At 26.4% G+C, this 27,680-nt stretch overlaps 1 protein-coding gene across 1 annotated transcript in view; it reads left to right on the top strand.

Moving 5' to 3' along the window:
• The first annotated feature begins 1,364 nt into the window (after positions 1 to 1,364).
• The window catches only part of LOC136089301 (uncharacterized), a 54,851-nt gene continuing 28,535 nt past the window's right edge, over positions 1,365 to 27,680 (top strand). The window contains exons 1-3 of the mRNA XM_065815241.1: positions 1,365 to 1,451; positions 1,808 to 1,847; positions 22,665 to 22,766. The gene's annotated coding sequence lies outside the window, so the exon portion shown is untranslated. The remainder of the gene's footprint in view (positions 1,452 to 1,807; positions 1,848 to 22,664; positions 22,767 to 27,680) is intronic.

Genomic DNA, 27,680 nt, shown 5'->3' with positions numbered 1-27,680 from the left:
TTTCTTTGTCTCTTTTTAATTCTTCTATGTTTTGGATTAAGTTAAAAGTCTCCGACAGTTTTGCTTTAAAAGTTGGTTCTAATCTATCTAGTGTGTGTATATCGTTATTGTTCAATGATATGCGTACTTCCAGACCAAGTCGCTCAACTTTTGCTAATGTTAGTTCCAATTTCCTTGATAGTGTAGCGATTGGATCTTCGCGTTGCTTAGGAGGCATTTTAAATTATATTTGATTCCTTACGTCAGTTGATAGCTTGTAGAGTGTTCAGTAGAATCCAGTGTCCTGGTAGGGTCGCCACTTTGTGTTGTGAATATTTCTTTGTTTTTAAAATGACAAAGGAAGATCGACTCAACACAATTTTTGTAACTTGTTTTTATATATTCTTATTAAGAAAACAGCGTTATTTATACAAAATCTGACATAGTCGGCAATTATCTGTAGCTAAAATTAAGATAATAATTACCAACTTTCTACTATATATTAATTACTGTAAAAATACGAGACGTCATTGCGTGGTTTAACAAATGTATATGACATGGGTAAGTGCGCTGTCATCAGTGTTGTTTTGGGGAGTTTAAGACCTCCCCTTAGCGTAATAAACTTTGAATTTTTTTTAATCTTGCTTATATATTTATAGCAAATAAATTATAATAATATAGCCAAAAATTCATAATAGAATATTATAATTTTCTAATTTTATAGATATAATACTTGATTATTCCACATAATGCCTGCAAACTCAACTTATGCGCAATAAGACGTTTACAATTACAGACGTTTGTACGTAACGCTATACAAATGGAACTAAAAATAGTCTTAAAAAAATTAGTTCATTTTTAAGATTATGATTTAATGTTAAATTATTTCTCTTGCTAAGGATCCGTAGACACTTTTTATTTCCTCAAGTTTGAAAAATTTTACTGCGCTTGCGTATAATAACTTTCCGCTTTATTCTAATATCTAAACGTCTGTGATGTGAAAAAAGTCGCCACTTACCGTCAATAACATCAATATATGCTAAGAGAAAATAAATAATTTAAATAGTATCTACAAATGGTACGTCATATTTGTTTATAACAAAACATTTGATATAATTACATTATTTTATTATTTCCACTTGACAAGACAAGATATTTAGATGAGTAATAGAATTAAAAAATGTTTTAAGATGAAAAACATTTTGAAACATTTAATGTTTTTCTGACCAGTAACTCTTGTTAAAAAGGGTGCGTTAAATTATCTAATTTTATCTAAAATTTATTGAGAATAATCTAAAAAAAAATAACTATAAGTTTATACTAGAAATTAATTTCTTTTGTAAACACAAAACTTAAATAAAGCCGTCGGTGTTGTTTTATTCTATAGTATAGTGTTTGAAAAAAAAAAGATTATCAATGTAGACACGTTAGCCTTTTCTTGTTGAACATTCTGCAGGGTGTACATACTAAAGGTAATATAGTTATTTTAAACATGTATTTTTTTTAACAACTTAAATTATTATTTTATTATAAAATAACCTGTAGGTCGAAATGTGAGTTTTGCATAATTTATTTAGCAAAAAACAAATAAATAGATTTGCTTTAATTGGTTTTTACATAAAATATTTTTTAAATACTTTAAGCAAAAACCATTTAACACATTTCCGTTCATTTAAATAATATCGATAAAACATTATTTTTGTTGTCTCTGCAATAAATTTTTGTTTATGAAAACTACAAAAGCTTTTATACTTTTTCTCGTTTTATTTTAATATTATCAATAAAAAGGTCAAGTATCTTTACTGACAGTATCTGTTTTTTATACTAGGATAGAAAAGTGTCCGATTCGTTTTATCAATATATACCAGGTATACTAGTTATTTTTTAATCTTTTCAATTGTTTGAAGAGTATGATACATTTAAACAAACCTACAGTTTAAAAATTAAAATATTTGATATTTGGCAAAGTTACTATTTATGGTATCTCTAATCTCTCACGTCGAAAGAGTCATAACATTTACAGTTATGTTGACAGTTCCTAATGACTTACTTCTTAATCTTATAAAGTTTGTAAAATAAAAATGATTGATAAAATATCTGTTTATTCAAATAAGGTCAACGGTGTTTTTTTGCAAAGTGTTACCCCTATTAATACGAAAAAATTTGTTAAATTCAGTCACTATTTTTCGGTGTCACTATTTTATTTTGAATTTTTATTGCAAAGAGGTAGAGATGTTAACTTTTTTTTCTTTTCTGCTATTTCTTTCATTACTTGCCAGACGCGTTTAAAATTATATTAGTTGTTTTAAACTATATTGAACTGTGTAACCAACTTAGAAATTTTTTTTAGCAAAGTTTTTTGTGGTTTTTATAGTTTTATGTTTCTCGGGTTATGTTTTAGGCGTTTAACACAACTTTTGTTTTAGTTTTAAAGTTTTTAAGTCTTTTAGTTATCTTAGATGTTGATATGCAAAGTTATATGCCTTAAAAGATATATATGTCTTTGGCCTTAAGAATTATATTACACGCCGTAAAGGTTGAGTCATAGATTTTTTAAAACGTATTAAAAAAGATATTTAGGCTAATATTTATGTATCATTGAAACCAATGCGACTCCAATATTGTTATAAAAGATAATATTTTGCAGACTCACTGTTTTGTTGTCACCTTATCATTTTTTATTTATTTGGTAATCTGTTTTTTATGCTAAAAGTATGGGGAATGATCAGAAACACCAATTGTTTTTTTTTGTTTGTTGTTAAAATATTACAAAATAAAGATAAAGAATGATTTGGAATTCTAGTCGGTCTATTATTGTTAGAAATTTTATTTTGTATAAATTGTTTTAAAATGTTATTATACTTGGTTTTCGCTGTATTTAAGTTTATTTCCTCAAAGTTCAATTGCATTTAATTAGTATTAAAAAAAATCAAAATAATTTTTTTTTTCTCTTCAAATTTTTTTAAAACAAAAATTAGAACTGAATCAAGTTGAAAATAAGAGCATTTGAATCTAGACTAACTAATTTTGTTGAAATAGTTTTTATCTGGATTGTATAACCATCAAAGTTATTTCATTCATGGAGGATTTGCAATTATTTTATTATCATTACAATATTACACAAACTTTTAAAATTTACCAGTCATTAAGTCGAAAAAATGTCACAGTTTTTACGGCGAACAGCTAGGGGAGAGCGGGGAGAAGTGGGACACCAATTTTTTTTTTCAGGGTAATTGCAATATCTTTTTTATTTGATGTATGAACTGAACTAAACTAGTCTTAACAAATAAAGCAGTTTTTGGGGCACCGAATCCACCCCCTAAGATTGACAGAATGTTTTAATAAAGTATATATTTCTTGGTTTAAAAGGAACCCTGCTATTGGGGTAAAGTTGGACAAGTGTGGGAGAAGTGGGACAAGTGTGCGGGAGAAGCGGGACATTTGGGGGAGATGTGGGACTATATAAAAACAACTCCAAATCTAGTTAAATATTAATTTGAGCAAACTTTGATTTTAAAGTTAAGTTTAGTTTAAATAAAACGCGGCAGGGGAGTAATCGTAGAGCGCTTGGCTTGTAAAAGAGAGTTTTGACTCCCACCACGTCCGGGGTGGCCACATAAAATTTTTTTAAGAAAAAGAGGATATTAGAGGATTTTAGAGGAGATTTTGCATTTAATTTAGAGAACTTTTTCGCAAAACTACAAAATTTTGAATAAAAATAGAGGATTTTTTATACAGGTTTAACGTCCATGTTTCCACATAACTGGGGTTTGGACAAGGGTCAACAATGTCATTTTTTATGTTATATGACACGGAATCGCTAAAAATAATTTTTTACGACCCAATTCTTATTTCAGATGTTACCCAGTTTTGCAGACCACGAATTTTGAACATTATACTACCATCAAGAAATAAAAAAGAGGAGTTAAAGAGGAGATTTGATCACATTTTTAACTTCTTAGAGGATAATAAAGGATTTTAGAGGAGGTTTTTGAAAAAAAGACATTAGAGGATTTTAGAGGAACTGTGGCCAACCTGACGTCTCTGGAAGTACCACGATCAACTTAGTTTCTTCGCGCAGCGGGCCTTGTTCGTTAAGGTGCGTGTTTCCGAGTTAAAGGGTTGAGAGAGAGTTGTAACCACAATAAAAAAAAGTATTTAAAAAATGCGTAGCCTCCTCGACTGAAGTGGCCCCTTGGAGAGATGAAAATTAGAAAAAAAAATCAAATTATCAATGCCTTTTTCAATCAAATTAAGATTACATTTTAAGAATTAAAATTTTTTTGTTGAAAAAGAAAAAAGTTATTTTACATTTAAGATGCCAAAGTTCACTTGAAAAATGATTTCAGCTTTTGTTCTTGATGTTGTTCCAGCAAGCGGTTGAGGCAGGACTGCTTTTATATCATCAATATTCACACTACGAATGTCATTAATTCTAGGTTTGACAAATTTAGAAGTTTTTTTATTCAGAAAGCTGATCTCAACATCAAAATTTGAGTCTATTTCTTTCTGCACTATGCCTACATAGCGCTTGCAATATAAGCAGGAGATCCAGGTTCGAAACGAGCTCTGGACAAATTTTCGCGTCACCGTGAGGAATGAGGCGTGAACTTCCTGGTTAAATGCACTTCCGCGGTGTTCTGTGACAAGACCGTAAGGAATTCTTGGGGCACCTAAAAATAAAAAAAAATAAAAAAAAAACATAACAAGAAATGGTGTTTTTACTACAAACCTCTCAAAGAACATAATTACTGACATTCACATTTTGAATAACGCTAAAAGAAACTGTTTCCAATTCTTCTTCAAACTCTAGTGAGTAACAAGTAGCAGAAACGTCATTTGTTATTTTGTTGAAATCTACATCAAGGTCACTGTTCGATTTCCGTAAAATGTTTTTCCTGACATTTTTGGATTTTAGAAGGACAATTTTTTTACCTTTTTGTTTGTTTAATACTTCATTTTTTATTCTTAAAATCTCTGGTGTTGATGTGGCTATCATACACTTTCCCTTTTTACGTCCACGTCTTAAAATCTTACGAGAAAGTGCCTGCAAAATACATATTATAGTATTATATAATTATAGAATTTAAAGAAAACCTAAACTAAGAATATTTAGTTTAAATTACCTTTGGATAACCTCGTACAATCTCAGGAGAAAATACAGTTAAGTTTTTTTTTACTGCTTCATGTTGCACACCCAAACTTGATATATCTGAAATAATAGCACTTGTATTATATTTCTCGCATGAACCTTCGTTGCATGGTTCTTGAGGCACATATCTATCTGTTACAACTGATGGTAAAAAAATATCATCCCCATATACATGTCTATCATAAGGCCAAATTCCTGTCACGCAAAATCCTGAAATAATATTTGTTGGTGAGGAAGATTTTTCCCATGCTTGTCGAATAAGACTGGCCATCTCATAAATTGTAATGGCTTGCCCTGGATTGCTAAGCATCCAGCTATTGGCAGCTGCATTAAAATATGTTTTCATTGGACCAAACACAGACCTATCTAAAGGTTGTGTCTTATGTGAAGTATGTGGTGGCAAAGTCATCACACAAACATGGTTCTCTTTTGCAAATTCAAGTGACTGTAGTGAAAAGTGGCTTTCATGATTATCTATAATCAATAAAACTTTGTGATCGGCTGTTGGGCGAGCAAACTTAACAAAATGTTTTAAAACATCCATAAATATTTCAGCATTCATCCATCCAGATTGATTGGCTAATCCAATAGCACCTTATGGTGCTCCTCTCATTAGTGAGTTTCTAAATAATTTTCTTGGAAAAACAATAACAAGGGGTATTGCTACACCAGCTGCGGAGACAGTGCAACACACTGTTACTAATTCACCTCTGTCTCTAGATGTTATTTGCCCAACTTGCTTCGATCCCTTTGATGGAATGACACGAGGAGTTTTTTGCACAGTAGTAAAACCTGTCTCATCAAGATTAAAAATTTTAAATGATGTTGCTTTAGACTCTGATAAACCTTCTTGTAATTTGTTAAAAAAACATCAATAGTATACCAATTAAATGCCGATGCTCTTGCAATTGAAGTTGCCTCTGGTTTTCTAACAGATAGTTTTGGGTTTCTTTTTAAAAATCCTGTTAACCAATCTCGACCAGCCTTTTTTTGCTCTATCCAGCGCAAGGAACATTTTATTTTGTTAGCTTGTGCCATTTCAAAAGCTAGAGCTCTTACTTGAACTGGTGTAAGGCCATATAACATATCAGAACATGACTTTAGATAAGTGCTCAGTGTTTCTTCTTATGCAACAGAGAAAATCATAGAATGTTTATAATTTGGTTGAAGATTAGCAGCTGGGTATTGACACTTTTTTTTTATATACCTATGAAGTGCAGACTTTGAAATGCCAGCCGAATATGCTGTTTCTCTAAGGCTTATCCCATTTTCCATTTCGGCTGCAGCAACTTTCAAAATGTTTTCTCAAACATGTGGAGATTCACTTTTTCTGTTATAAACTCTAGGCATGACCTGAAATTTAAAAGAAATTAGGTTTTATAAAAAATATTTATTTTTTATGGTATTAAGGTCTCTGTTATTACTATATCTTATATCAGACTATTATTATTGATTAAAAAATCTTTTATGCATGCCTCTTGCTTACCAAATGCTTTCAAACTATTGATGTAAAAAGAATTCTAAATTTGCTCCAAACAATAATGATGAATCAAATCAAATTTATCTTTAATGAAGATCTCTCTTTCCAAATTTTATTTTAAATCCACTGAATAAGAACTAAACTAAAATTAAATATTTCAATAAAGCGTCTCAATATTTTTATTTTGATAACTATAAAAAATCGTAGCTAAAATATTCTAGAATTTTCCGCAATAAAATAACGCATAACTGTAAAGGAGAAGTGGGACAGCGGCTTTTTTCTTTGTCCCACTTCACCCCTATGTAGGGAAGACGAAATAAAACTAAAATTACAGCCACACAGTTAAAGCTGAAATAAAAATTTAATTATTAAATGTTAGACGATAAGTGCATTTCCCTGTAAAATAGAAAAAAAGTGCAACAACAGTCAAAAATAAATACATACATGAGTTATTAGACTGTCAGGAAAAGTACTTTTTTGGGGTACTTTCAAAAAAAAGGGTTTTCACCGCGCGCAGAGAAGGGAAATGATGTCTACTAAAAAGAGCACATGAAATCTATACGTCTACATTAAATAACAGTAATTAGGCGCTGCTGCAAAATAAAGTTATAGGGGTGTCCAACTTCTCCCGCGTCCCACTTCTCCCCACTCTCCCCTACTATTTTAGAATCGTGTAAAACAAATTTCTGCACTATTGCAACAGTGCAAAAATTTGCTTTACACCATCCAAAAGTAGTTGCTGATTGCGGCAAAAATTATGACGTAATTACGACTTAAAGACTGGTCAATTTTTTAAGATTAACATTTAACATGATGCGGGAAGTCAAACGAACATTTAAAAATGACCATGTGTTGTTGTGCTTATGGGCTTATAAAAAGTTATGTTTTAATCTGACTTTAAAAATTCTCTAACTATATAAAAGTGTAAAAAAGTAAAACAAAAAATTAGTTACACAACCAAAAATAGAAGGTTCATTGCATTATTATTAAACTTTTATTAGCATAATAAGTTTTTTTTTACACACACGTTTACCTTTTTGTTTTAATGTTCATGCTGAAACTTGTTTTAAAAGTTCGACTTTAGCTTATGGGATATCTTGTTTGTATGTTGGAGGAATTAAAGTTATTTTTCAAACCTTTTAAAACATCGAATAGGAAACGCAAATAAATAGAGAATTTAAATATTAAAAGCTGTTACAGAAAAAAAAACGATTTCAAAGAAACACTGCTATTCCAAATAGATTAAAGATTAAAGATAAACCAAGATATACTTAATAACATCAGTTCGAACTGTCTGTAAATGAACCTTAAAGATCTTTTAATGCGCTTAAATTAAATAAGGTGCCGGTGAAAATGATAATAATGTTAATGTTATAAAAGCTATTTTTGATGTCATTAAATTACCTTTTTAATGTTGCTTGAGCGTACTATGTATATATATATATATATATATATATATATATATATATATATATATATATATATATATATATATATATATATATATATATATTATATATATATATATATATATATATATATATATATATATATATATATATATATATATATATATATATATATATATATATATATATATATATATATATATATATATATATATATATATATATATAAGCAATCTTTTCTATCAATTACATGTCTTTGTTGCTCAAGCTGTTTTTTGCTTTTTTTTTTTGTAGGAATATTATAAAATTTAAATAAAATTGACAAAATTGAAAAAGCGCGAAACATATTGTCTCATCCAGTAAACGTACAAAAAACTAAATGTATTTTGTTTCATTCAAAGCAACAAAAAATGGCATCAATTCTTCCCTATATAAATATCGATTTCAACAATACTGAAAGAACCCAAACAATTAAATTTCTTGGAGTGGTTATAGACAAAAATGTTTCATGGACAGCACAAATAAAGGCCATCAACACTCAAATATTTAAAAATCTTGGTTTACTTTTCAAAGCTAGACCATTTTTATCACAAAAAACTTTAAAAATTATTTACTTTTCGTTTATACATAGTTATCTTACATACGCTAACATTGCTTGGGGAAGCACTCACAAGACAAAATTAATGACTCTTTATCGATGGTAAAAACATGCTTCTAGAATTATATATCATAAAAACAAACATAGACATGCTAAACGTCTATTAAAAGAAATGAAAGCGCTAAACATTTATCAAATCAATATCTATGCTAATATACAATTTATGCAAAAATATAAAATGGGAATAGTACCTTTACGTTTCGCAAAAAACTTCTTTTATTCAGTTACCAATAAGTTTAACACTAGAGCAAATGGTAACTTTATCGTAGCCCGAAAAAAAAACAAAAAACTCTCAATTCTCTATCTCTTATTCCGGCCCCTATTTATATAACAAATTATTTCTGAAATACACCTAAATTACTTTTCCTGGAAATATATTTTCTTTATAGTCAAAACTTAAAAATTTTGTTCTAAATATAAATAATTTCATAAAATTGTTCTAGTTCACATGATAAATAAAAATTTGAATAAAATTTGAATTAAAACAATCAACAACGTCAGAAAAGTCAAATTTATACATATATCTAAAAAACATTAAAAAAACAACAACAAAATAAATTAAACAAAAAAAATAAAATAAAATACACACACAAATCATAATACAACTAGAAAAAACAAAACAAAATTTTATCAAATTTATATTTAAAATATTTGTGCATAAGAATCACAATCTTTATGTGAATCTTGCGTAATACCCCAAGGTTCTCAAAGATAAGACTTATTCAGTCTTGTTCGAGTTCTCTATAACAGTATAATCTACCAATTCCTTCAAAATTTATTCAACTAATGTTTCCTAACTTTATTTTTTTCAATTGTTTCTTTTTTTAACTGAGCATTATTTTTTCTATTAAATGTATTTTAGCAGTATTTGGTTAAATATTATCTTTTGTAACGACCTATATTTTGCTTACATTACGATGTGAAAAAATTGTAACTAATATGTAAAAATAAAAACAAAAATTTTTTTTTTGAAGTATCAGTTTTACTTTTTATTTTAACTAACTTTTTTTTAAACTTTGTTGCTCCTAACCATCTCTATATTTACAATATATATATATATATATATATATATATATATATATATATATATATATATATATATATATATATATATATATATATATATATATATATATATATATATATATACTCTATGTATATATATATATATATATATATATATATATATATATATATATATATATATATATATATATATATAGAGTGCTCAATGTTCTTAAAAGAACAGAGCAATTATATTAGTAGTAAAAAATCACTTAACAAAATTTTCTGATGAATCTTTGTTGATGAAACACAGTGTTAAATGGAAAAAGTTTTTGTTAAGTGATTTTTTACTGCTAATATATATATATATATATATATATATATATATATATATATATATATATATATATATATATATATATATATATATATATATATATATATATATATATATAAGTATACATAAACAAATATGTTATTTGTTTATATATATTGTTTATAAAATGTAAAAAATCCATTTATATAACGTTTTATTCCGGATCATATGTAATATAAGCAAACTTTTCTATAATTTACATGTTATTTTTGCTCAAACTGTTTTACTTTATTTTTTAGATTTGCCTCTATCTTGATAATTTCTTTTTGCTAAAATTATGAACTCTGCTTCTTCGAACATTAAAAATGATATACGCGATTTTTTCGTAAACGTTAAAGCCATACTACTTTTGCGCATATGACGTCACTTTGGGGCCAAAAAAACTAGAAAAGCAAACAAATAATAAGATTTTATTTAAATGTTTTAAAAAAACTTCTTCTATTAAAAATGTATGGAATATATTTTTATGGGATATTTTCTAATAAAGACAAAATCATTGTAATAAATACAAACTCTTATCCGTGAAAACTATTTATATATATGTACCAGTTTTTTATCTTTTTGTGCAAACGTATGCAACATAGTTCAAAGTTTATTACGCTAAAGGGAGGTCTTAAACTCCCGAAAACAACACTGATGACAGTGCACTTACCCCCTTAGCTATAAACCAAATGTATTTAGCAAAACAATCCAAATTATAAGTCTCTCATAAGCTCTACTTATGCGGAAAAAGTACGCATGTTAAGTTTATTGCTCTTAAAGTTATTTTCAGAATAAATTATTTTACTAAAAAATATTGAAGTAAATAAAGAATAGGTATATAAATAATTGGTGTGGAATAGATATGTATGGAGATGGAAGACTTGGTTAAGACCCGTATTTTACGTATCCGGAAAGCTAGGATACATGAGGAAAAATTATAAAAAAGCCAGTTATAGGGTTAGGGTTTGGTTTGGAATAGACTAACAAAAACCCGTATTTTTACGGGCTATTAAATCTCAGCTATTAAATAATATTCTCTTATTATGTTATATATTTTCAAGTTTATTATTATAATATCGATTAATTATTATTATAATATTGAATTTGATAAAATATAGCATAAAAATATAATAGTAGTAATATATCATATTAAATAAAACTAATATAAGTTTACGGACCCGTAAGCTACGGGTCTTGGTAAACCTATTTCTCACTGACCTTTTTATCCTTATTCTTTCCTTAAATATATTTTAGTTAGCGGAAGAAAAATAACTATATAGATATGGAAAAACCATACCTATTGTTTACTTTTTAAAGTTATGGAAAATTTTTTTTTATTATATTTAAAAAGCTTTAAATGTTTCAGAATCCGTTACGTGATCGCTATTTATCAACGGATGGGATATTAACACCTGTCTAAATAATAGTTAGAATATTAGCTCGAAATGTGTTAAATAAATACTGTCCGTTTAATATATTTCAAAAAACACGAGGTGACTTGAATATGCATACTGGTCATCATAAGTCTATTCCACAACGACCATTTTAATAGTTTTCCTTTGTTTCAATAGATTTTAAAAAAGAGCAAAATATAAAAATCTTTCTTTTAAGTTAACGATTTATGTTAAATACTTTTTAACTTCTATAAAAAACAACAACAAAAAAAAAAAACGTGAAGGGACGTTATCAATTTTTACTTAAATAAATTTCTTTCTCAGATCATTCGCTGCTTTTTTGGACTCTATTGGCTTAATTAGGCCATATTGAACAAAAACGTCATCTAATTAATCTAAAAAAAAAAAGTTAAAAGAGAAAAAATTATTCCACATGTATTAACTGAAAGTCAGTTTATTTATACATAATAACAAAACAAATCATTTAAAAAAAAGATTTCCTAACAAAAACAATTTAACTACATCTGCATCATCAATTAACAATTGGTAGATTATTCAACTACAAAAATACCAAACAAGATCAATTTAAGGATCTATAAAATAAACATCTTGTCAAGATACAATTTCAATACATAGCCTATAAAAAAGAACATGTTCCATTGAGTAAAACATAAAAAATTTAACTCTGGTAACTTTAAAAACATAATGAAAAATTTAAAAATATATACTTTCTACAAATAAAAGTACCTTCCATTATTACATCCTTTTTATAAAGATAATAAAAGATTCAAAGATATTTCAGAAATTTATAAAAGTTAAATAAGAAATACAAAAAACTTAGAGCGTGCACATTTACAATGTATCGTGCATTATTAGTTGAAATTGTCAAAGCTTCCAGTATTTATTATACGGAGTATAATATTATTTTGATAGTCATCTTAATTCTGTCATTGTTGCGCACTCGAGTCAGAAAGTTTAAAGGGGGCTTGGAAAAACAGCTGTGAAAGTTTAAACTTTTTTATTATCTTAATGAAAGGTATTTTTTACTTTTTATTATTTTCAAAAAATATAAGTTTAGTTAAATGTTTCACTTTAAATATAAAACTAAAATTTTCAATTTTGTTCTTAATAAAAATATATTTTTTAAACGCCCTTACAGTTTAAAAAAAGTAAAGGTAGACGCGTAGCAAGTTCAAACCATCATCTTGCTTTGTTTTTAAATTTTTGTTTTTCAAAATGCAAAATAATAGAACTTTCTTTAAAAACGAACTTCTTTCTTCAAAAGCATTTTACTTTGTATTTTAGAAAAATCGAAAAAGTATAAATAAAATAAAAATTTACAAAACTGCTGTGAACGGATTTGATCCTCGAAATTCTGCATTAGGAGCACTGCTCACTAATCACTTGACCACCTAAGCGCATTGTCTACAGAAAATACTAAAAATATATATATATAAAAAAAAAAACTTTTTAAAACGGAAACTAGTGCTATGGATCAAAGATCATAAGTAGATGTTGCTGCAATGCAATTTTCAAGTGAGAGTAAAACTACAAAATTTGATATCTGTTTTAGTGTTTTTTTAACATTACATAATTTAAAGTTTGCGAAAGGTAAATATTTGCAAACACTTTTGTTGACTTTTCTTATAAAAAAAAAGTGCTGCTAGTCTTTCTGGCTATCAACTCGGTTGCAAAGGCTTTGAGAGTATTGTGTCAAACATGCTCGAAGCAGCATTATTAAGTTCCTTATTAAGATATAATATGATGATATTTTTGATAAAGTTATTGATGTGTGTGATATAAATTTTCAGAAGAATATTCTCTGAAGACATTGTTCTGCTAAAACATTTCACATATGTCGCAAAAGCTTAATGAAGATTTTGTAAAAGTTGATACAAATAAAATAAAGAATTTTTTAAAAGTTAATAAAAGACAACTTTAAAAGTTGCCTAAATGAAATAAAGACTTTTCTCAAAACTTTTTGTCTAATTTAATTTTGATTTAGTGATTTTAGTGTACGTATGCACTCTGCACTCTAATTTTAATATTTATGTTCAATGTTTATATTTAAACAAAACCGGGCACGAGCATTGGTATTTTTGATTTATACAAGGTACTGAAGTTGAACCATGGAGTAGATTGAGGTTTCAGTTGAAATTAAAGAAAAGTAATAAAACCATTCCTGCGTGAATCCATGAGGTTACGAAGGAGTTGCGTTTATCAGCTAAGAGAGGAAAGACATCATCGAAGGACTTTCACGAAGGAAATCACAAAAAGAATATAATTCAGCCTAAGAGTAGTAGTAGTAAGTAGGACATGAATAGGGTGAGTCCAAAAAGCAATTGCAAAATAAAAGGTATAAGGATATCATTACATGGTCAGAACTGCCAATGGAATAAAAAGGAGTTATTGAATACCAGCTAGGATCAGAGACATAAACTACGAAGTGAAGTTAAATAGTAAGGATCATCTGAAAAACGAGTCGCAAAGGTTCTATTGTTTTCAAACAATAAAAATTAAACTTTCGATTTTTTGTTGAAAATAGTTTATCTTGCCCAGACTACTAATAAGTGGACAAAAATCTATAAAATAGCAAACTTCATATATGAACAGTGCTTCGATGATTTCATATTAGATTTAGAATCAGATTTTATTTTGAAAACATAAGTTTATCTATAATATCAGTTCTTTTCTTGTTGAAATTAGAAATAGAAACGCTTTAACCAAATTTACTTCTACCAGTGATGATATTATGTTAGTCGGAGCATAAGTTCAAACACCACGTAAAAAAGTAGCATTCAAATAGTGTCTATTTGTTACAGCAAAAAAAATGCATAAGCTGAAGTTAAGCTAAGGCGTTTTACAAATACGTTCATGAACTTGTTTAAAAAAAATTTTTTATTTTAACAAACGATATTTGATGCAACATGTTCTACAAATAAGTCAACGAATTTTGTTTTAAAAAACATTCCTATAGTTTAACAACCTTTGTTGCATTCCATATATCAGAGAAGTGCTTTCAAATTACGTATTCTTAGAAGATGATACGAAGCTATCATTTGAGTTAACAAAAATATGTTATAAAAATTATTTATAGTAAAGTTGAAGTTTTTTTATCCAAAATTTTTAAAGTTGCAAATGAAAATGAATTTTTCTCAAAGATCCTCAGCTCTTGTAGAACATTACCTTGCTAAACGAATTTAGGAAACAGAAAAAAGAAAGTATTTAATTCAATATTTTGGTACAATGTATCTAGTACTTTTTTCGAATAATATTTTATTTAAAAATTTGGCAAAGTTAACTTAATTGAAAAACACTCTTAATTTTTTTGGTTAAAATTGTAGAATAAATTAAAATTTTTTTGAAGAGTGTATGTCAAATACAAATAAAAAATATGATAATTTAAAAAGCCTAGATGATCTTTGGTCTGTATTATCTATTGCTTCTTTTACAACTAGCAGATTTAGCATTAAGAGAGACAAGCAAAGAGTTCATGTAAATATAAGCTGGCAATTGATGGCAGAATTGCTTCAAGTTGTTGAGATTTACATTTTTAAAAAGTTGTTTTTTTAATTTGACCAAGATTTTTAAAGAAGTGTCTGTCAATTTTCTAAACCATCTTTTACCACTTTTTTTTTGTTTGTTCATTATCCTTTTAAAATTAGCTTGTAAACGCTTGTAATTCAATTCTATATTGAAAAGAACAAACTTATTCAGAAAAGAAATATCCCCAGAATAAATATTACACATTTAATAAAAATTATTTTTGATAACCAAAAAATTTATTTAAAGCTTTATCTCGCATATAAACTGCGTTGCAGCGTGATTAAAAGAGAAACATTAAAGTGAAAAACAAATAAAGTCATTCATTACATTATATAATAGTAATATTTGAATTAAAATTTTTTACTTTAAATATTACTATCATATAATGTAATGAATAAAGCAATTGTTTTAACTTCTTAATTAGTTTTATAAATTCACGGATTTTACTTATAAATTTTTGAAATAGTATTAGGACTATTTTGCAACACTTTTAATTCACGCAACTTCAATCTAATAAGTCACTTTTAACCCTGCCTGGATAATCCTCCCTTTAATACCCCGATTACCACTAACCTCAGTTTTCCCTAAATTTCGTCTTTGTTATGCATAATGTGAGATATAACCGCAAATAAAAAATAAATTTCTTTTTTTAAGATTCAAAACTCTACTCTAATACTAACGATAAACGTGTAAGTATATATATATATATATATATATATATATATATATATATATATATATATATATATATATATATATATATATATATATATTTATATGTTTATATATCTGTGTTTATATATTTATATAAATATATGTATATATATATGTATACATATATATATATATATATATATATATACATATATATATATATATACAGATATATATATATATATATATATATATATATATATATATATATATATATATATATATATATATATATATATATATATATATGCATAAACATATATATATGTCTGTATATATATATATATAAATATATATATATATATATATATATATATATATATATATATATATATATATATATATATATATATATATATATATACATAAATTAGTAAAAACACTTATCTAAATTTTGATTTCTTCAACACTGTGTTTCACCATTAGTAGGTTCATCAGGAAGAATGTCTAAACATAAAATTGTTTTCAAGTGATAGAACTATTATTTCACAGGAAGCTGGGGAATGTTATAATTAATTATGTAATAACTTTAGTATTTTGCAACCTGAAAGTTGCATTAACTACATTAAATAATTAAAAAATCATGAAAAGAATTCTTTAGAATTAGGATGAGATTGGACTGGTATAATGTTTTTATAAATTTTTAAAAGAAACTTATTTTTATGTCTGCATTAAAGAATTATTTCTGATTTTTTATTCAGTAAATTTCCTTGATCTATATGAGTAATAACTTCAAATTTTTCTTGTAATCATAATATACAATTTTGGAAATGTTATTATAGGCAGGCGCAGTTTTTAGGGTAGACCAGTTTAATTTAAAATTATTATTTTTTTCTTTTAGTTGCCAAGTATATTTTGACAGCATAGTCTCTTTTGAGTATTTTTTATGTTTAAAGGATTGTTTGTGGTCGGCGTAACGTTTTTTCTATTTGCCATTGGTTAAGGCAATATAATGTTTGTCATGGTTGATTTGCTAGGAAACAATGCTTTTGTGAATAATTTTTTTTGATAAGCATTTGCCATTCATAGAGCAGTCAAGTTTTTGTTTGCATTTACAATTTTCACTGTTTTTTCCTCTGAAAAATTCAGGGTTTGGGTTACAATTTTCATTAATCATTGCAAATTAATGGCCTTTTATATTTCTTTCATTATTTTTTGAACAGCTATAGCTTGCATTGATCGTGTTTCCGTTAAAAATTTTGTGCAATTTATTAGAGGGATGGAAATGTTTGTCAACTAAATTTAAAAACGCTTTTCCAATGTTTATTGAAACATTTTTGTTGTACGGAGGGTAGATTCAAATTATATTTCTATTTCTATTTTGCTATTTTGCAATTTTGATTTAAATTTTAGCTCTAAATAAATCCACTTATTTTAAGAGCATCTTCATACACGCGTTTGAAAGAGTTAAACATCTTTTCATTAGATTTTAGCTCTAAATAAACCCGCTTATTTTAAGAGCATCTTCATACACGCGTTTGGAAGAGTTAAACATATTTTCATTAGATAGTTTTAATTAAGTCTATTGTTAATTAAAATGGGAATTTGTTTTAAGAATTGAGAGGTTAAATGTGACATCAAGAATTCACATATTTTAAATTAATGATTATTTCAATTTGGAAGCCAATGTTTTTGAAAATTTTTATATTATCTTTTCTGACTTTGTCAGGTTGAGGCCTGATTTTTTTTGCGTTATTATTAAGCTATCATCGCGGTACAAGCCTAATTGATTAAAATGAACTATTTTAGAACCGTTTGAGAGAAATTATTTTTTCTAATAAAAAGTTAGTTAAAAATTAAATTTCTAAAATTTTGCTAAATTTTTGTTGTTTTATTAGGTATAACATGTAACTAAACTTTTGTGCTATAATCTGTTAAGTTACGATTCACATTTTCATAAACTGCAGTCTTAGATTGTTTCAACATACAATTACCATATTAGCACTGCTTATATAGTTATATTTTTTCTTATATAATGCTAAAAATGACTTTTATGTATCATTTATATTTATTACATACCTTTTGCAACAAAAATATTTTTTTTTTCATAAACTGGAAATTTGTTTGCATTTCAATAACAACTAACTTTTGGCCCACTGTACTGTGTCATGGTTAAGGTTTTTAGTAAGTAATTGATGTATTTGTATTTGATCAAATACGAAAACATTAATTTTTGATACAAAAACAAGTATATATATTTAAATACAAATTCAAATACAAGTATAAGTAATCAACATATTCCAAATACAAATACTTTTCTTTTAAGTTAGAAAAAATACAAAACGTTTTTCATGTCAATACTGATATATAAGTGTAGTAGATAAAATGAAAATAAGCCCTTTTTAAAAATGTCACTTGAAATTAAATTTTAAAATTATTTTGGTGCTAAAATTAAGAAACCGTTTATTTCAAACAAGATTTTAAAAAGTAGTGTGAACGGAAAAACGCGTCACTAGTTTAAATAACTACGATTAACCCAGGTTTTAACTTTGGTGTGAATGGGGTATTGGCTTTCTATTGGATGATCAAAAAGTGGGTTTGCGGTTTTTTAAAGAAAACACCCTAGAACGTCTTCGCTAGCTATTGCACATGCGATATTTTTATTGAAACGTAAAACCTAACTTCGAATCGTCGAATTGAACATCTCCATTTGTAAACTCAAATTCTTAAACAGCTTTTTGTAATGAAAGAATGAAGACAATGATTCCATCGGTTTTGAATATTTATTTGATTACTGCAATTTTTAATATTATTTTTATAATGTAATTTGCATTTTTTGATATACAATAATAATATTTATATATTTTATAAATATTATTATTGTATATCAAAAAATATTATAAAATTGTATTTATAATATTTATATATTAAATATATAAATATTATAAATACAATTTATAATATTTATATATTTGTTTAACAAATACATGTTTTTGTTTTATTATTTTATCTTTGTTTTAACTTTTTAACACCAGGATTATGGCAAATAACTCAGTAAATTTTATTGTTTTTAACTTCACAACTCTCTTGTCTTTGATATTTAGGAAATTTGATATATAGAATTAGAGTTTTTTTCCTAGACAAAATGTATTTATTATATGTGACAAATTTAAAACAAAAAATAATAATTTGTGGATACTACAAAACAAGGTTTTTCGAAAACAAAGATCTATAGACAAGATTCACGTTTATTTTTTTATCTTGTAATACTCTTAACGTTCAACAAGAAAAATACAACAAATTGACAGCACAAGTTGACAATTAAGTGTGTAAATACTTAGAAATGTAAAATGAGAATGCAGTAAGTAGCACAAAGTTTGTATTTAAATTAAAATTTAATCTGAAATACAATTTACTTATGTTGCTGTAACAGAATAAAAGTTATTTAAACTGTATGCATGTAGTTACTTATATTCCAATAGACTCTTTTCTCTTTTTTTATTTTATTTAAAATAGCATATTTATGTGAGCACTTACTTTGCTTATTTAAATTGATATAAGTTTTTCAAAAAAAGATAAAAAAAGAAAAGAATAATGAATGGAAGATTGTTGCTCCATGCCAAATCCTCAGTCAATGAAGCAGCATTCCGCTTGATGTCTGGCTATTTGTCAGTCGAAGTATGTACTAAAGCCCCCGGCAGCAGGCCGGGGGCTATAGTACATACCTCGACTTCGACTTGATATAAGTTTTTGAATCCATGGCTGATATGTATAGAAGACTGGTCCAGTTTGAAGTAGTAGAATAATTGCCAACATGGTTTTTTTTATTTATTGGGCAAAGGTATTTTTGTTTACGTGTCATTTCAGGATTGCTTGTATGACCTTGATGGGTTGTTGAACTACGTATTTTTTTATATTAAAAATACTACTGAAAGTATTATTCATCTTGACTAATAAATTCTTGAAGTAATAGAAACTAAACTAGAAACTAAACTAAAAAATTGGTTTTATACAGTTTAAATCCTGACCTGGAGCAGGGTTGAGGTTAAATAGATATTTGTACTTGGTTAAATAGATACTTGTATAAATAGATATTTGTATAATGATAGGCTATATTGTTGTATTTGCACTTTCGATGTATTTGATAAAAAAGAAAGTTCTCAAATATTCGTATTTAATTAAGAGGTGTGTTTACATAAACTGACACCAGTCAACTACCTAAGTTGACTGGTGTTTTTTATGCTAAAAACCAAAAGTTTGTTATAGTAAACCTATTTATTTTTAAACTCCTATACCAAAGAGGAGTAAGATGCTTTTTAACTAAATTGTGCCAACTTAGCGCTTTTAAACAAAAATGTAAAAAAATGACCCTACCCCTTTAATTTAAATTTTTGTAAAATCTATTGAAAAATTTTAGTGCTAATAGTTTTGCATTATTTTGTACATCTTTTGTAAGGAGAAGATATATTCCATCAAAGTGTATGTTTAGACACTAAAAAAAGGATTAGGACCAATTTTTGACCAACATCTCCACCCCCACTAATTACTTTTCTATTTAACTTTTTTTTTGATCAATTTTAATCTAGTTAGCACAACCATTAATAAAAAAAAATATTGCAGCATTGAAATCTGTTTTAAAATGAACAAATTGCAAGGGTTAAAATCAAAACTGAAGGCTTAGTGGCATAAATAGTCTTAATTAATATTTTACTTATCACGTATATTGTTTATATTTTACATTATATTAATTTAAGTTTAAATTATTTTGCTTAAATAGTTATTTGACAAAGAATCATCAGAAATGTTTATATCTATGGTTTAATAACAATGAGCTCACTAAATTTGAATTATTTGACGTTTTCATATCTGAGTAAAGTAAACAACCAAAAGTATTTCTGCAAATATAAAAAAACAACTAAAAGTTTCAGTGCTTCAAATAGCTTTCTGAGGCAAGCAGAGACTTTATTACAACAGAGATATTAAAAAAAAAGGCATACAATGGTTCTACCCTAATAAAATTGGAAATAGAGGAACAACAACAACAGGTTATATAGATTGAGAATTATTACACAAAAAATCAAACAAGGAATTAATTATTGCACAATTGCCTGTTCAATATCATGCAACATTTCGAAATTTTAATATATTGCCCTCAGTTATTCTTTGAGTATGTTTCTCAAAAAGAAAAAGTTATGTGGTTCAATATAGTTATATTTAATTATTCTTATTGTACAGATATTTATTTATTTCCATTTAACAAGTTTCCATCTGTTGCAAAAATAAATTTACTTAGACCATGGATCAATATAACATCATCACCTTACAAACTGATTGGTAATTCTTGGGCGCTTATTTTGAATAATGAGAAAAGTGGATTAAGAAATGTTTATGATTCAGGGTTAAAAGGAAATAATAAAATATTAAGATTAATACATACTAGAAAACTTTTCCCTTTCAAAAAAACTCCTAAACTGTCTATTTTAACAGACATCATTAACTGAATATGGATATCAGTTAATCAAAGTTTTTTGACAAGAGATACAAGTCAAAATCATTCTACATTCTAAATGAGGACATTCTGAGAAATACTCTCATAAACAAAATGTCTCTAATAGAATTTTATCTAAAAATGACACATATTTTAAAATGTTAACATATGAATGAATTACGTAATTTAGTACTTTCTTCGATAATTTTTATTATTTTTGTCATTGATGTACCTATGTTATCTTCGTATTCCAAAATATATACTCATATATATAAACATTTATATGTGCTTTAGTTACAAGCTATAGTAAAGCAAATTTTATAAAATTTTCAATATTTTGTTCTTTTAAATTATGACCTAAATATATGCAGGAAAAATTATTTTTCCTAAATCTACACATAAAAATCTTTCCGAAAAGTCTTTAATCAATCCCATAGCACTTTCTGTTTAAAAATTATAAACCAATGTTTGTGAAAACAGCGATTTGGCCCACAGTGCCCAGATCATAAGCTAATTGGAAAGCCAATATTTTATTTTATATTAGGCGAAATTATCATTTTTTGCTTTATATAAAATAAAGATGTATTTTAACTGTTCAGTTTTATTATTTAGTATATTTATACTGTGATAGTCCAAATCTATTACTTCGAGAATGTTATGACTATCACTTCCAGAATGTTATAAAATGTATTTCGATGCAGTTGTTTTTGTTTGGATGCAAGCCAGAATACCCAAGTTCTCTATTAACTTAAACATGATGCAGCGGATTGATCAATGTGTCAGAAAATTGTTAGAGCTGCATTCAATTAAAAAATGTCTGGTTATGAAGGTACACAGAAGAAAATAACAACATGTTTAGAAATAAGCGTGGTGATAAAAAACCACAATAAAGATATAAAGTTATTTTTAATGCAAAGAGAAAGTGTTTATTCCTGCAGCACAAGTGGAGTAGTATAAACGTAGTATAAAGAGAAAATGACGCGAAAAAAACGAAATGTAATATCCAAACGTAAAAAAGGCATGAAAAACAGCATCAATGTAGTTATAAGTCAGAAACAGATGAGGAGATCAGCTATTTGCTTTTCTGCGCAATTGCCAGGAGAAGTTAACTCAGACTTGAAATATCCCTGCCTTGGAGCTCGTAGTTAAGTAAAAGCCAGAGATGATGTCTCAATAAAAGTACTTATATTGGAGAGATGATAAATACACCTGGCTATTTCTTGTAATAGGTTTCCTAGCTTAAGGTGTAAGCAGAAAGTTCTGTAATAACAACATAAACACTAGAAATTACAACAATCTTCCTATCTATATTGAAAACTCATCAATCTAGTTGAATCGTTTCTTTAAATGCATCAATCTAGTTGCATATGAAGGCATCATATTTACCAGAATTTTGCAAGGTCTGCTAGAGCGTTGCAAAATTTCATTAGATTGGGTTTTTTACTTTAACTTTATTTTCAGATTTTATATCATATGTTATTTATATCAATTACTTCTGCAGTTACATCTTTGTTATAATAACAATTTTATTTTCCTTATAGTTACAATTTTTGCTGAGTTTACGCAGTTCCTGAAGAAAATATTCCAATAATTCACCTGACGTTTGATGTCTTCTAAGTAATTGATGCCTTGCAAAAATTTCAGTAAGAGTTTTTATGTTTATTTTCTAAGGTTTTAATAATACTTTCATAAGAAAGCACACTTCAATATAATCATAAGAGGTAATTAAAGGTAGAGCAAAGTTTTTATGGAGCATCCTCTCCATATTCCTCAATAAAATCTTTAAATGTTTGCTTCCAATGCTTGAAGCAGTTGATCAACAAAACACAATCTGCTCTGTTGTTGTCGGAGAGCTGATGAATTGGTTTTCCTGTTTTGTTGATGTCGGAGAGCTCATAGGGGACAGATCAAATCGTTGAAAAAAATTAGATTTGATATAGTCGTAGTTACCAAGCATTTGACATTTAGAAAAAAATTAAGAGATCCAATGAATTCTTTGGGTGAAAAAGTTTGTACATTAAACCTAATAAATTTGAAATCTGAAGTTCTTATGTAAAATACAGAAACCAAAATTAGGCTAAAAATAATAAGTTCAAAAAATTTTAATTCCCTTGAAATTTTTTTCTTATTAACAACCCAAAATCTTGAAGTGTTTCAAGTATTGGCTTTTAGTGTGAAGTGTTTCAAGTATTGGCTTTTAGTATATGAAATATACATATTAAATTTATATAAAACCTTCTGTTTTTCATTTTTTATATAGTGGTATATAAAATCTTTTACATAAATATAATAATCTATTGCACTAGATCGTCAACGTGGTGTAATAATGGAAAAGCGATTCAGTGCAATCATTTAAAAACATGAAAAAAAATTATGCGCAATCAAATTATGCTTTATTCTAAAAAGAATGAAAATGATAAATTTGAATCTTATGATCTTGTTATTTTCAACATAATTTAAAAAAGTTTTTAATAATATTTTAGTTGAAAACTTGATTTTCTCGTGTTTATGATTTTAACTGATATTTATGGTTTTAAACACGATAACTCAAGATTGAATAAATGAAATAAGTTGAAATTATTAGAAATAACTCATTTCTTTTATATAATCTATACATCATAGGCTTTTAATTATTTGAGTTATATAACTTTTTATTTATTAACATTTATACAGTAGTGGTATGTCTTAAACACACTTTTTACTAACAGAAGGATACTTTATTGAGTCAATCAAAAAATTGGTATGATAAATGGATTTTACTATTACCTTGAAACTATGTTGAAAACTTGATGTTGTTACTCTGTTACTACTGTTGATATCATGTTCTAAAATTTTGCATATTTTTCTTTTACTTTAACGACAAATTAGAGTTATTTTTTTTTTAAATGAATTTTCAGTCTAGGCCATGCATATAGATCAAAATGTATGGACCAAAAAAAATGTTGTTTCTCGGGCAACAACCTTTAATATTTGGTATTAATTTTAAATAGTTCCTAATATTGAATACTTTACAATCTTTATTGTATGTATAGTTATAAAGTTTATCGTTTAACATTTAAAGTAATTGCTTACTGAATATTTTGTTAGTATGTTAAATAATACATGTATTTCTTGTTTAGCTCAAATAATATAGTTGCAAATGGATGTAGGAAATTTGGAATAAATCTATTTTTAATTTTGTCTTACCGGAAAAAACATATTTATCCGGTATAAAAAAAAATTTATTGATTTTTCTCATAAACTAATAACATAAATCTATAATTAGTTTTTGGTTTGTAAGCCTATATTGGTTTGCATCTGATTAGCTTTTGAAATATTGATATTGAAAAATGAAAATGCCCATATTTAATAATTTTCAAAAGGTATGTGAAGTTCCTCTGTCATATCAACCTCTGAACCATTTAGTGTTATAAGGATAAAAACTAGACAGATAAGATAAAATATCTTAAAAAAATATCTTAAAAAAAATATCTTAAAAAAAGAACACTAAAAAAGGAAAATAACTATAAAAATTATAAACGTTTATTTGAGTTAAATTTGAGACGTTCAAAAACTAATTATTATTCAGATCAAATTATAAAAAGTAATGGTTCACAAAACACATGGCGCATTATTAAGAAAGTAATTGGAAAGAAAAATTGAGACAGAAATGCTCTGCGAAAATTTTTGAAATTCAATAATAAATTAGTTGTTGATAAATCTATGGTAGCAAAAACGCTTAACAACTTTTTTGTTAATGTTAGTAAAAGTTTAGCCTCTAAAATTAAACCATCTAGAATAAGCTTTAAATCATGCTTGACATCAAATAATACTATTATGCCTAATCATGAATTTACGAAGAAAGAATTAATGAATTCAGTATACATGTTTAAATCTAACAAAAAATCAGGTTTAGATGATGTCAGCAGTAATGTCGTTATTAATTCACTAAAATATAAAACAATAACACTTTTACATATTTTTAATTTATCTTTAAAACATGGAGTTTTTCCTGAAAAACTAAAAAGTGCAAAGGTTACACCAATTTTTAAAACAGGAGATCCTACTGATGTTTCTTACTACAGACAGATCTCAGTTCTTAATTGTTTTTCCATGAATTTGGAGCGTGTAATGTACAATAGACTTTATTCCTTTCTTAAATGTAAAAAATATTCTTTACAATAAATAATTTGGTTTTAAATCCCGTCATTCGACCGATCATGCAATAATTAATCTTGTACAAGAAATATTTAACGCTTTTGATAAACAAAAGTTTACTTTAGGTGTCTTTATTGATCTAAGCAATGCGTTTGATACCGTAGATCATAATACTCTCCTATATAACTTAAAATTATGGTAGCAAAAATTCTTATTTAGATTGGTTTAGGAGTTATTTGAAGAATAAAAATCAATGCATTTTATATAATGGCGAAAAAACAGATTTAATGGCAACTAATTGCGGAGTTTCCCAAGGATCAATTCTAGGACCACTTTTGTTTCTCATTTATATAAAGGACTTGAATAAATTTTCCAATATCTTAAATTCAATTTTATTTGCCGACGATACTAATGTATTTTATTCTAATAAAGATATTGATATTTTGTTTGCAAAAATGAAAAAAAAGCTTGAGAAAATAAGCGCATGGTTTATATGGAATAAAGTGTCCATATATTTTCAAAAAACAAGATGTGCCATCGTCTTCATGATAGAAACAACGTTCCTTTGAAAATTTCTGAGCTTTTTATTAATAACTCTTATGTCAAAAGAGAGCGTTCTTTATTGTTTCTAGGTGTAGTTTTACATGAAAATGTAACGTGAAAAGAGCACATACGTATAATACATATTACAATCTCAAAAAATATAGGCCTCTAATAAAAAGCAAAACAGTTGTTAAACCAAACTTGTTTGAAATATATTTATTTTTCTTTTATTGATTGCTATCTAAAGTACGCTAACGTTGCTTGGTGCAGCACTAATGTATCCAAAAATAAAAAGCTTTTAATTAAACAAAAACACGCTGTAAAACATATTGAATATGTGGATTGCTTCTCGTACACTAAATTTCTTTTTAATAAATTCAAAATACTCAACGTATTTCAACTTAATTTATATCATATTCTTATATTTATGTACAAAGTAGATAATAAAATGGCTTCCATTTTATATAGCTCAATTTTTGAAAAAGTAAATCATTTATACCCAACAATATTTTCAAATAACAATTCAATTCAACCAAAAGTAAAAGTTTGAAAAGAAATAAAGTTATGTGTGTAAAAGGTATTTTATATATTTGTATTTATATATGTATTTTTTGCATATATTACATTGTGATAACGGTAATACTTTTTTTGTTATATATATTTTTGTTTTGAAGGGGCTTGGCGATAAGACTGAATTTTTTAAGTCTTTTTCTTGCCCCAGCTGTGATTATACATTTTGTAAAAGTTAAATTTTGTTAGGTAATTCTTTATGGCGAAATGCATACAAACATTACATTAGTAAATAGAAAAAAGTAGTAGAAAGAAAAAAAAAATGTTGTGTTATGTTTCCTTTAAAGCTATCTGAATATATGTAATTAGATTTTAAAATTTGTTCTTAAATGGTTTCATCTTTTTTATTACTTTAGATAAAAATACCCTACCTGACAAAAAATAAGTATATTAATAAATCCTAAATCAAACGGATAGAGGTTTTTATTTTGAATAATTATTGCAATAAATTATTTTAAATTTTATAGATATGAAAACAATTTCAATCTATCCAAAAATAATTGATAATTTATTAAAATGATTAGAATTAGGCAAGCTGAAAATAATTGTCATCAAAATATAAGAAATGCTGCTTGATAAGAAAAAAATAATTTATATCTATATTAGTACATGATGTTCAGATAAATTAAAAGTAATTATCACATAAATGAAAGAGATGAGATTGATCATTCTCAAAATGTGCGAAATGCTGCTTGACAATCAGAATATACTGTATAGCAAAAAGTGATATTACTCTAGAATATAATTATTTAGGAGAAATAAGCCAGATCTGTCAGCATTGCTCTGCCTAATAATTTCTTGATGAAACACATTTATTATGTTGCCATGATAGAAAGATAGTTTTCCTTCTATTTTCACTATTTCTCTTTAGTTTACAGGAAGTTATATCATAATTCCAACATCAATTTTTTTTTAACATAACATTAGTTTATTTCGTCATTTTACACATTTTGCAATGTTATCTAGAAAACTTAAAGAAATATGTATAAATACAAGCTGACTGGGGCAAGTAAATGTCAAAATGACTTATCTTTAAGCCCCTTCATGAAATACATCAAAATACAATAAAGTTTTACATTTTCCAATACTATTTAAAAGAGTGAAATTAATAAGTATAATAAAAAAAAAACTTTTAAGGTTAAAAAAAGAACTTAAAGTTAAAAAAAGAAATTTAAGATAAAGTTAAAATAAAAAATGACAAACAAAAAAATTAAAAATCAGTACATATTCGTATAAATATTCAATACAATAAAAAAAAAAAAATAATTTGGTACATATGCATATACATATTCAATACATTATTAAGA

Source organism: Hydra vulgaris, chromosome 13 (genome assembly GCF_038396675.1).
Source record: "Hydra vulgaris chromosome 13, alternate assembly HydraT2T_AEP".
Taxonomy (NCBI): Eukaryota; Metazoa; Cnidaria; class Hydrozoa; order Anthoathecata; family Hydridae; genus Hydra; species Hydra vulgaris.
The sequence above is the reverse complement of the archived record's forward strand: the minus strand, read 5'-3'. Positions and strand labels throughout refer to the sequence as shown.